Genomic DNA, 11,250 nt, shown 5'->3' with positions numbered 1-11,250 from the left:
AGAGAAATGTGGAAGAGTTCCTAGTTCAGTCAGCAACGTTTGTGGTGCCCCAAGTGTGCTCAGAATATTTTCTTTTTCTGTTTGCTTTGCTTTGTTTTCCTTTTTCCATTCCCCCTTCCCACTTTTTTTTTTTTTTGACATTGCAATGATACAAAACTACAGAAAATAACTCTTTTCCATGGCTTTACAATCTGAACCTAATGTAAAAACTCATATTTCGTCAGAATTTTCTCCTGGCCCAAATTATTAAAATCAGATATATGCATTGGGTGGCATATTTTTAAAATTGAGTGGTGTAAAAGGTACATTTGTTCATTCAAGACAGTGTCCAGAATGAAAACAGTCAATAAGCACAAATAAACCCCAAGTTTAGGAGAGCATTATTTAGGTGTCAGGTAAATAAAGGGAAAAGTAAATGCAATGAAAGTTGAAAATCCAAGAAATGACTTTGTCCTAAGCCAAAATGAAGTCTCCTTGATCACTTAAGCTGCATGAAAGCAGTGTTAGTAAAACAAAAGATAATTTTAGAAAAGCATTTGAATCGAAAAAATTTCATAGTGTTTACATATTTTTAGTCTATATTTTCTTTGTTTTTAGCTGGATTACAGCATACCAGTTATTTTTATCTCATTGTTTCGGATCTCTTTCTTCTTCCTTTAAAAAAACAAAACAAAACCAAAAAACCAGTTCTCTGAGTATCTCTTTTGACGTGGATAGCCAGTATAAAGTTTCAAGCCAAAGTGAACTTAAAAAATGGTTCCCACTGACAAATTAATTATGAGGAAATAAGTCCTCTTGCCCTGATGGCAAGGACAAGACAAGTGACCAGTGATAGAAGGTGACTTCTCTGGAGAGGAAGAGAGGCTGGCTTGTGGAAAATGGTGTCCTGGTGTCAACAGCAGTGAGAACAGCAGCCTTCATCAACGGTAGCCTTTTCAGAAAGGGTCTTGGTATTTTGTCATCAGCATTAAACTTCCTATCTACTTACATGTTAGATATGAAATTTGCCACATACTCTATCTCTAAAATCAATCTCGTTCACACCTATGAAAACCTTGTGATTATACAGTGAAATTTAGGCCTGTTTCCATATTTCCATATGAAATATTAAATATTTACCATTAGGGGTTTTTCTTCAAAGGAAGAATGTTATCCTATTAATGTTATTTTTTGTTTCTGTGTTTTTACACAAGGACATTTTGAATGAACAACACACTACCATGTAGAGATTACTGTAAACCAAGTGTGTTCACCACACACAGAAAGGATGTCACCCTTGCCATCTCATGTTTAAGATCAGTGGTTTCCCAACCTGTGGGGTCACAGCCCCCAAGGATCCTCAGGGTTGGTGCAGGGGTCTCTTGCATTCATCTGCACAGCGATAATTGCCTCAAGTTTGAGCAAGCAACATCATCAGTGTTTTCTGTTAGAAAGTCTAAGTGACTATAGCTTTCTATTAAATACAAACTAATTAAATGTATTAAATGTATAGCTGGTTTTCATCATTATGTATATTTTTAACATAATACTTAAAAAAGTACAGGTCCCGGCATGTGGAGTGGGCCGTGGCGGGGCAGGGGAAGGTCCATTGAATGTTTTGATTCTATGGAGGAGAACTTGGAAACAACTGGCTGAGGTTATACGTGGCAAGAGCTGGGAAGTACCTTAGCAGTCACTTAGGATACAGCCTCCTCATTTTACTGATGAGGAAAGTGAGACCCAGAAAGGTGAAGGGTCACGCAGTGTCACAGAGGTGTGAACGCTGTGGCTGGCACACGAGCCCAGTTCCCCTATGTCCAGGGTCAGTGCTGATTCCACTGCAGCACACTGCATTTCAAGATACGTAAAGCCAACCGGCTTCGCTCGGGCAGCCAGAGCCTGTGAGAAGCCTGGATTGGCACCTGGAAATTTTGACTTCCCCGACCAACACGTTGTTGATTTTACCAAATGGTCTGTATAATAGAACTTTCCTGGTTAAGTTGCACTAGTAGGTCCACATTAAAATATTACACGTGATCGTTGGTCTTCTTTCTGAAGTGCTAACAACACGTGAAAGAGACTAGTCATTAAATTTCATGTGGTTAAATGGTCTAAAAAGTCAATATTTTACTAGAAGCCATTTTTAAAGAACAGCTGCTCCTTGTATTATCTGATTCTCATCTCTAAACCAGAAAATAAAATGGCAGCTCTTTAGGACTTAGCAGTAGAGGTCCCTTTGTTGTTTAGAGTGCAGTAATAAATCACTCTTACCTCTTATGTTACCAGATGAAGAAGGTGGCAGGCTCAAAGCAGGCAACTACTGTTGAAAGGAAACAAACAAATAAGAGAATGCAGATTCTTCTTTTTTCCAGTTAATCACATAATCACAGTAACTATATTGGGTACTGTGTCATCCTTAGGGATGGTGGAAAGAAAAATGAAAATTTGGGGAAGAGTAGCCATCTCCCTTAAGTGAATGGTCCTCACCACTAGGACTGTGGAACCAGCCAGATGTCCTCTACGTATACGTACCTTGAGGAATATTGAGGAAGGACGGGACAGAGGCATGTGGGCTCCACTTTTATAGAGACTGTTCTGCAAGCACAAGCTGCCACCTCAGCTGTCCGAACTGGAACCTACTTGGCAGAACCTTTTTTGGCAAATCTCTTTGCACAATAGTCACTGACTGTGGCTGTGAATGGATATAATTAGAAATATTTCTTGTCACCTATGAATAATTTGACAGAGGATAACCTAGAGTTCTTTAAAGGCATTTGATAGGGGATGGGGATTCAGGGCTTCTAAGGCTGTTTCTCCAGCTTTTCTGTGACATCATTCACCACGGAGTTCAAAGCCAGGCTCCCACTTACTCTCCTGCCTCTAATGTTGGTCCGACAGAACTAGCCAGACATGAGGGGTTTAGGACTAATTGATTTTTAGCGGTTAGAGCCATTAAGGAGCTGGGGTGAATTTAAGATCTGACACCGTCTCTGAAAGCAGTGAGTGATGGATATGAAGGCAGAAAATTCCTAGCCAGGGTCCTGATTTTAGAAACACTGGCGATAGATTCTTCTAAAGTCTGAAAAGCTAAGCATGATGGAGACTGTGAATTGTCAGGTTAGGCAATGGCGGTAGACCAGTGCGGGAGTCGTAAGAGATTTAGAGCAGATATAAACACGTCTGTTCCTTTTCTGGAGGACTTGCCATGGCTGTCTCCAGCACGTTCGTTTTCACTGAGGGGACACTGGGATGCTGTGTGATGTTCACGCACGTTTCCCCTGCATAATGGAAGGAGAGACAGACATGTGTCCCTAGCTCACGGGCAAATCCTCATGACTAGCTGTCGCTGTAATGAGGTGGGTACTACATACTTTGATTTAAGGTGGGAGGGAAGACGTGGTATCCGTAAAACTTGTGGATTGAGAAGGTGAATGGGAGTACCCACATGCCCATGATACTTGTGAAGTGGGTTTTGGTGGTTTTGCCACATACACAGCTTTTGCTAAATATGATGGGAAATCTACTCTAAGTGTGTCCCTAAGATCTGATGTGATATTTTTTACTATCATCTGCTAACTTAAATTACTGATTAATGTGATCAATATTTTTATGCATCTTGTTGAGTTAGAATTTTCTCTTTAACACAATAACAGACTGAATCTTTTCTACTTTTTAAATTTTTTTTTGGATACAATCCTGTGGAAGGTGGACATTATTTTTATTTTTAAAAAATCTCTGTGGAAATGACTCTCAGAATTTCAGAGACATACACAAAATGTTGGACTCTAAGCCAGAAAGAGGAACTGTCTTCTGATTTTTTCCTATGTTAAGATTTTCACAACTCATTTATTTTTACTTCTTTCAGAACTTAGTATCTACATTCTAGACATAATGACTATTATCAAACACATGCACTACTTTTAGAACTGAAAGATGGAAGAAGACACTATGGATAGGACCAAGACAGAGGCTGAGATATACAATTATAGCTAGTGAGGACTGTACCTAAAATGCAGAGCTTTGACAAATTGCAGAGACCGACTGACTGATCTTCCAGATCTTGAAAGCTCTGAAATGGGCCTGGGGTGTTGTGGTGGAGACTGGCATGGACCCCCAGGAATGGGTCAGAGAGCCTCGCAGAGCTTGGGCAGAAGAGTGGCAGCACTGAATGAGGGAGAGATGTTTCCCTTACACCTGCTTCTCTAAGGACTGTCTGAACAGGAAATACAGGAAAACAGTGCTAATAACCTTCTAGTATCTGTGGTTCTTTGTGATTTGGATGCTGTATTTAAGCAGTTCGGGTAAAAGCTCTCTAGCATGTCCCCCCATTATCCTTGCAGATTTAGAAATGTTATAGGTTTCTCTGATCTTGTACTTCTTCATCTACTAAAAGCATAAGTTTACTGAAAACCTGAGATTCCCTTTACTTTACAGAGTTGTATAAATTGTTAGGCTATATAAATCTATAGTATAAAATGCCTTTATGAGTAATAGATGTTATTATAGATGATTATTGGAGGTTATATATAATCACTTAATTCTTAAATATACACACACAGACACACACACACACACACACACACACACACACACACCCCTACATATATGTAAGATGCTTTACACCAGTGTCACCAGGGGCTGCTGAGGCAGACATTTTGTAATTCCAGGTAAAGGTCACAATGACATGCTGACACTTCTGAATGTACCCAGGGAATCCAAATGGTAGTAAAGACTGCAGAGAGATGGTGGTTGGGAAATGTCAGTGAACAAGATTATTTTTGTTGTTACTGTTTTATTAGATGAATTTTGTTCAAAAATAATAGTGGCACCCAGTCCTAGCTTCTGTGGTACCCAGCATAGCAACAAAGCCTCAATAAAGCCCCTGGAGATTCAGCAAGTCACATTGTTGTTTGTCTTTTTCAAAATTTGTCTGGGACTCCAGTGGGTCATCACTGTTGAAAAGAAATTGCATTTTCATTTTAAGCCGGTTGTGTATAACACTGTGCAGAATTCTCATTCCAGAGTGTGGGTAGTCATTCACTCGCTTTTCTATTCTTCACATGTTTAATAAATGTCTACTATGTACCAGTAAATTACTACCCAAACTGGTCAAGCCCTTGCCCTCATGGCGGTTTCAGTCAATGGTGGTGGACACACACACACAAACAAGTCAGTATGTAGTTCGCCAGACGATACTGCACGCTGCAAGGAAGAGTGAGGCCGAGTAAGGGGGAAAGGGAGAATCGTACCAAGGTGGGTGATCTCGGAAGGCTTTCACAGAAGGTGACATTTGAGTAGAAGCTTGAGGGAAGTGAAGGAGCAAGCAATGTGGGTATATAGAAGAAGAGTACTTCAGACAGAGGGAACAGAAAATGTGAAGGTCCTGAGGCTGGAGTACCCTGAAGTGCTGAAAGAGCAGTAAAGAAGCCTGAAACAGGAGCAAAATGGACAAGGGGGTAGAGTGGCGGCAGATGGAGTGGGGAGGGTCAGGTAATGTAGGAGCTTGTGCGACAGTGTCAGGACTTTGGTTTTTAATTTGAATGAGATGGAGAGCTGGAGGAGAACTTTAGGAAGGGGGGCAGTGTAATGTGACTGAAGATTTAAAAGAACCACTTTGGTGCCTGTGTTAAATGTAGATTGTGGGTCAGCAAGTGGAGGCCAAGAGGAGGCAGCAGGCCACTGCCACAGCGTAGATGGAATATAATGGTGGCTTGGGCCGTGTTTTGGTCAGTGTTGTTGACATAGCATATTGTCCCAGATATAATGACCTAAAACAACCATTTTTATCATGCCCGTGGATTTTGAGGGTCAGAAATTTAGAATCTGGAAGGGACACCGCAGTCTCTGTTCTATAGTACCTGGGTTCTCTGAGAACAAAGCCTGGGGGTGATTCAACAGCTAAGGGTGTGTTTTATGTCTCATAATAAAAGTCAGAGAACAAAAGGATTGTTGAGAAGGGTAGCTAATAAATACAGTGGTATCTGGGAGCAGACATGGGGTCCAGGGAAGGTTTGTTAAAAGAGAGGAGAGACTAAGCATATTTGTGTTGATGATGAGGATAATTTCTGCTCTTATGTGTAAGAAGTCATGTGTTGTCCCCACTACTTAGGCAACATTGATAATTAATATTTGACAATCTATTTTCCTCTGTATTGGTGAACTGTAATAAAAATACATCAGTGGAAAAATCTAATCTTAAATCTTTTAAAATTCCCTTTCCTTCTTGGTTCTGGTTAGACAGTAACACACAGGCTTAGGATCTTTTTTCTGTTCCAGGCTTACACATGGTGCTAAGTTCCCTTTATTCCAGAAAAGATGTACCAATAAATTGCTGCTGTCCGTGCTGACAGCTGGTGTCTTCTACACAATTGGAAGTAGAGGTAGGAGGAGAATATATTACATTCCCAAGTAGCAGAATATCAACGAGAGAGAACTGTAAAGAAGTAAGAGGCAGTTGTGTAGGGGAAAGGGAGTAAATGTGTTAGTATTCCTGTGCTGGTTGTTTCTGGATATTTTGCATTTCTGTAAATGTTACTGTGTAAACAGTTGCCTATTGGTTCTGAATGTGTTGAAAGTAAGGGAAAATATTTAAAAAAACTATTTTTTCCCTAAATATAAGTTGTAGTTGGAGAAAATTCAGAAGTAAAATGTGAATAAGTACAACTATTTTTCTTTAAGTGAGTAAATCAGACTACTCAATCTAAAATTGATTAGGTAACAGGAGAGATCAGACAGATCAGAAGAATTGAAGAGGAGAGAAAAGACAGGGTGCATTAACTGAGCAGGAGACATAAAGCAGGATAGAACATCTGACCAGAAGAGATTGGACAAGATGCAGTAATCGAAGGGGAGAGATAAAAAAGCATGCAATAAATGAGAAGGAGTCAGAGAGAAAGGACAGGATGGAATAATTGAATGGGAGGGACAAGGTAGGATACAGTAATTGAAGAGGAGAAATAAGAAAACATGCAATAAATGAGGGGAGAGAAGACAAGATGCAATAAATGAGCAGGCGAGAGAATACAGGGTGCAAAAATGAATCCGAGAGATCAGACAGGATGCAATAACAGGACATGAAAGATAAGGCAGAATGGAATAACTGGACCGGAGAGATAAGACAGGATGCAATCAATGAGCAGGGGAGATAAGAAAGGATGAAATAACTGGACGAGAGAGTTAAGACAAAATACAGTAACTGTGCGGGAGACATGGCCAGGGTGCAGTAATGAACATAAGAGATAAGACGGGATGGAATATCTCGGTGGGAAAGAGAAGACAGGAAGGGATAATTGAACAGGAGAAGGTCTAAGTAATGGCTCTAGAGAGATTCTTCTTCCTTTTAGGGATGGTTTCTTGGAGCCAGTGCCCTTGCAGGATAAGTAGGGTGGATGTATGGACTTTACAGAAGAGGAGGAAAGAGTATTATGGTCAGAGGCAGCAGCAGAAGTGAGGAGACTATGACAGTGAGATGAAAGTATGGGAAAGGAACATATACGTCCACATGCAGGTCCTAGAGCACTTATCAGGGGTGCTTTGACTCTTAAATAAGGTATTAAAGAGGATCATGTTGAAGCTGAGACCTAAGGAATGTATAAACATTTGTCAGATGGATAAGAGGGAGAGGGCACACTGGCAGCAAATTCAAAGGTATGGAAATTTTCATTCATTCATACTGCCAAAACGTAATTATTGGGCATGTACTCTGTTCAAGGCACAATGTCAAGTGGAGGGATATAGACGTGAACAAGTAAGACCCCAATCCTATATATGCTTCATGTAGCATCCGTTTTAATAAAGGAGAATGACATTATTTATTTGCACTTCCTAAACAGGAAGTGATAAGTAAAGAAAGCATATAATAGGGAAATTGGACCTATTTGGGAGAGTCTAGGTCTTCTTTCTTAACGTAGTGAAATTTAAGCTCAGATTTAGAGGATGAATAGGCCTTAGCTAGTCGGAGTATAGAGGTGAGGAGTGAGAGGATCCTTGAAGCTGGGGCAGGTGACAAGGCTCACAGTATGGCCCTGGAACTGAAAAGGAGGTCAGTGAGGCTGAGACACAAAAGAGGGAGGAAGAGAGTGTCACAAGGTGGAGCTTGCAGTGTAGGTGAGGGCCATCCTCAGGATTTTGGACTGTATGCTACGAGCAAAAGGGGGTGACTTTAAGCTGGACAGTGACATGATGAGTGTATTATTTTTAGAAAGCTCTCACTGGGTGCAGTTTAGATTATGTCAGAATGGGTTAGACTCAGGAAAGAAGAGTAGATGTGTAGGAGACCAGGCAGGAGATGATGGCAGTTTGGATGGGGAACATGGTGGAAAAGACAGAGTTGATGGTCTTGAAAGATGTTTAAGGGCAGTAAAGAAAAAAAAACCAGATGACTGATTGGATATGGTTGAGTGAAGGACAGGTTGGTCAGTCTCAAAGCTGGTTCCTAAATAGTTAGATTGAGCAACTGAATGATCACTGTTGCCATCTACTGTGATGGGGGAACAGTATAGGAATACAAGAGAGGCTAAGGGATCAGAGGCTATGGTCATGAATTAATTTTTAACCGTGTTGAGTTTAAAGTTTCTGTTAGTAGAGACATCAAGCTTGGAGTTCAGAGTACAGAACTAGAATTGGGATGTAAATTTGGAACCCATAAGTTATGGATGGTAATAGAAACCAAGGAAGTGGGTGAGATCATCCAAGGAGAAAATGTAAACTGAGAGGAGAAGGGGGCCTAGGATGGAAACTTGGGTCACATCACATTGAATTCACAAAACCTTTTTATGGTTAGGCAGAGGCAGATGAGTTGGTGAAGGTGAACGGGAGAAACACTGTAGAGCTGGAGCTGTGAAGGCTGCCAAAGCAGGTCAGAGTTCTGGCAGTCAAGGGAAGAATACGTTTCCGTAGAAGAGAATGGTCAGGTGTGTAACATGCAATTGGAAGGTTGAGGTGATTAAAGATTGAGAAGTGTCCATTAGATTTTTTTATACTTTTTTTTTCAATGTTTTATCTACCTCTAGGAGAGACAGAGAGACAGCATGAGCAGGGGAGGATCAGAGAGAGAGGGAGTCACAGACTGAAACAGGCTCCAGGCTCCGAGCTGGCAGTCAGCACAGAGCCCGACGCGGGGCTTGAACCCGCGAACCGCGAGACCACGACCCAAGCGAAAGTCGGACGCCCAACCGACTAAGCCACCCAGGCGCCCCAAGAAGTGTCCATTAGATTTAACGGTGAAGACATCACTGAGGATCATAGTGAGACCCATTTAGGTGGCGTGGAGGGAACAAACGCCAGCTGGGAGTGAGTTGAGGAGTAGGTGACAGGTGAGGAAAAGCAGACAGTGTGTATGTGCAACGGTTTTGAGAGATTCTGTTGGAAAGGAAAGTAGAGATATGAGAAAGGAACTAGAGGGAAGAAATTGGGTCTAGTGAGAGTTTTAAGATCGGATGCAGTAGAGTGGGAGATACTATGAAGAAGGTAGAAGAAAAGGAGTGTCCACTGTAAAACTATTCTGAGAAGGAGGGAGGGGATGAGATTTAGAAGAGGCAGATGAGGTGGCCCTGAATTTAAATTGGAGGAGTGACCTCCACATGGGAAGTTTGACTATGGCTTGGCAGCATAAATGGGAGGCCATTTGCATCTGAGAGCATATATTTTTTTTTTTTTTTAAGCAGGATGTGAGGTTATCTTCTGGGGCCAAAGGTGGGGAATGGAGATTTGAGGCGAGCCGAGAGGACCTGAAATAGAAATAGAGGGATTGAGCAAGTTGACTGCATAACCCCAGCACCGAAGGCCCAGCGAGGTCCGTGGCTGGGAATTGAAACCAGTACCATCTCCTCGGAAGCGTGGAGTAATGAACCGTCACATTCATTCAGGTTTGGTTTCTCTCCACTCGAGTGTGACAGGGTATAGGAGGTGGCAAGGAAGTTTGGGGTTTTGTGAAGAGAGGGGACAAAAAGATCATGAAGTTTTGCTTGCTTGGGAGAACAGAAGGGGCTGACGAATATGGGAGAAATTGCACGGAAGGTACAATGTGGTTACATCAGAACTGTTCGGGGAGGGGCAGGGCAACATGCAAGCTAGATCAGGGAGGGGATGCTTGGTTTGGGGAGTGCGAAGTTGGGGCTTTTCCAGAGTGAGACTGTGGACCAGATGGAAGGGAGGAGAAGGCAGTGGAGGACGGGAGGCAGTGGGCTGGAGGCATCATCCTGATGGACGTTGAAACCTCCCAGGAATGTGGGAGCAGTGAGTGGACAGAGAAGTGCCAAGATCATAACGAAGGAAGTCGGTCGAGGACAGCAGCAGGTATGGGGAATAAGCAGAGTGGCAGGGCTCTCAAAGAAGGCAGAGCCGTCTGCTAGCGGATAAACAAGCGGCACTGAGGAGGGAGGCAGCATGTTGGTTGTAGCTCTGGGCTTGTGAAGAACTTCAGTTCTCTGAGCCTGAGCAAGTAAAGGTCATCTCTGAAGGGAGCTTCCAGGGAAGCAATGCTATCAGGGAAGGGTAGGTTTTAATTTCAAGTACAGCTCAGGGTGTAGCATTAGGATGAACAGTTGTCTCTAAGGCTCAATACAAAATAAGTGAAGGTGCATATCATCCCAGAGGGATTTTCCCTGGGAGCCGAGGTCCAGAGGAGTGCAGCTGGATAAGCTGGATAATTTAATGACTAGATAGTAAAAAAAAAAAAAAAAAAAAAGTAGTCTGGTATTGTTCACTTTAAATAGGTATACAGTTCTTGTATGTTCTTTTGTTACATTCCTAGTCAACAAGATACTTGCTATTTCACTTGCTCCCTGTCTATTAAAAATGGTAAGGAGGCCCACGCCACTCCCAGCACATGCAGCTCCATAGCAGTGATACCAATTATAATCACGATGATGGTAATTGCTGCAGCACGGTAGAAAGGCACAGCATCGCAAGCTGGAGATAAAATAATGAGAACAGGGAACTGACTGAGAAAAAATTAATTGGACTTCCACTGCTGTCAGAAGCGCTGGGAGAGAGCCTTGTAAAAGATACCAAACTTTCCAGAGTGAGCACAAATACTGCAAATATATTCATTCTTAGCTGCCGTTTCGCATTCTAATGTGATGACGAGGGAGGGCGCTCGGGAAAACAAAGAACTAAACATATCGCAGGTAGCAAAAAACTAAAAATCTCTCGTACTTAAAAAGGACGAGAATTATTTCTCTCTCAAGGAATCCTAATCCCAATTTAGTAGTTCACGTAGTTATGGTGGAGAGTCTGCATTTTGAACATTGTTGAGGGTCTAATCCAAAC

The 11,250-nt window shown here is 42.0% G+C and overlaps 1 long non-coding RNA gene across 5 annotated transcripts in view; it reads left to right on the top strand.

The window, feature by feature from the left end:
- Positions 1-11,250, top strand: part of LOC120231452 — a 211,630-nt gene that overhangs the window by 80,023 nt on the left and 120,357 nt on the right. The window lies entirely within an intron of this gene.

Source organism: Hyaena hyaena, unplaced genomic scaffold, assembly GCF_003009895.1.
Source record: "Hyaena hyaena isolate Hyena2069 unplaced genomic scaffold, ASM300989v1 scaffold_58, whole genome shotgun sequence".
Lineage (NCBI taxonomy): Eukaryota > Metazoa > Chordata > Mammalia > Carnivora > Hyaenidae > Hyaena > Hyaena hyaena.
The sequence above is the reverse complement of the archived record's forward strand: the minus strand, read 5'-3'. Positions and strand labels throughout refer to the sequence as shown.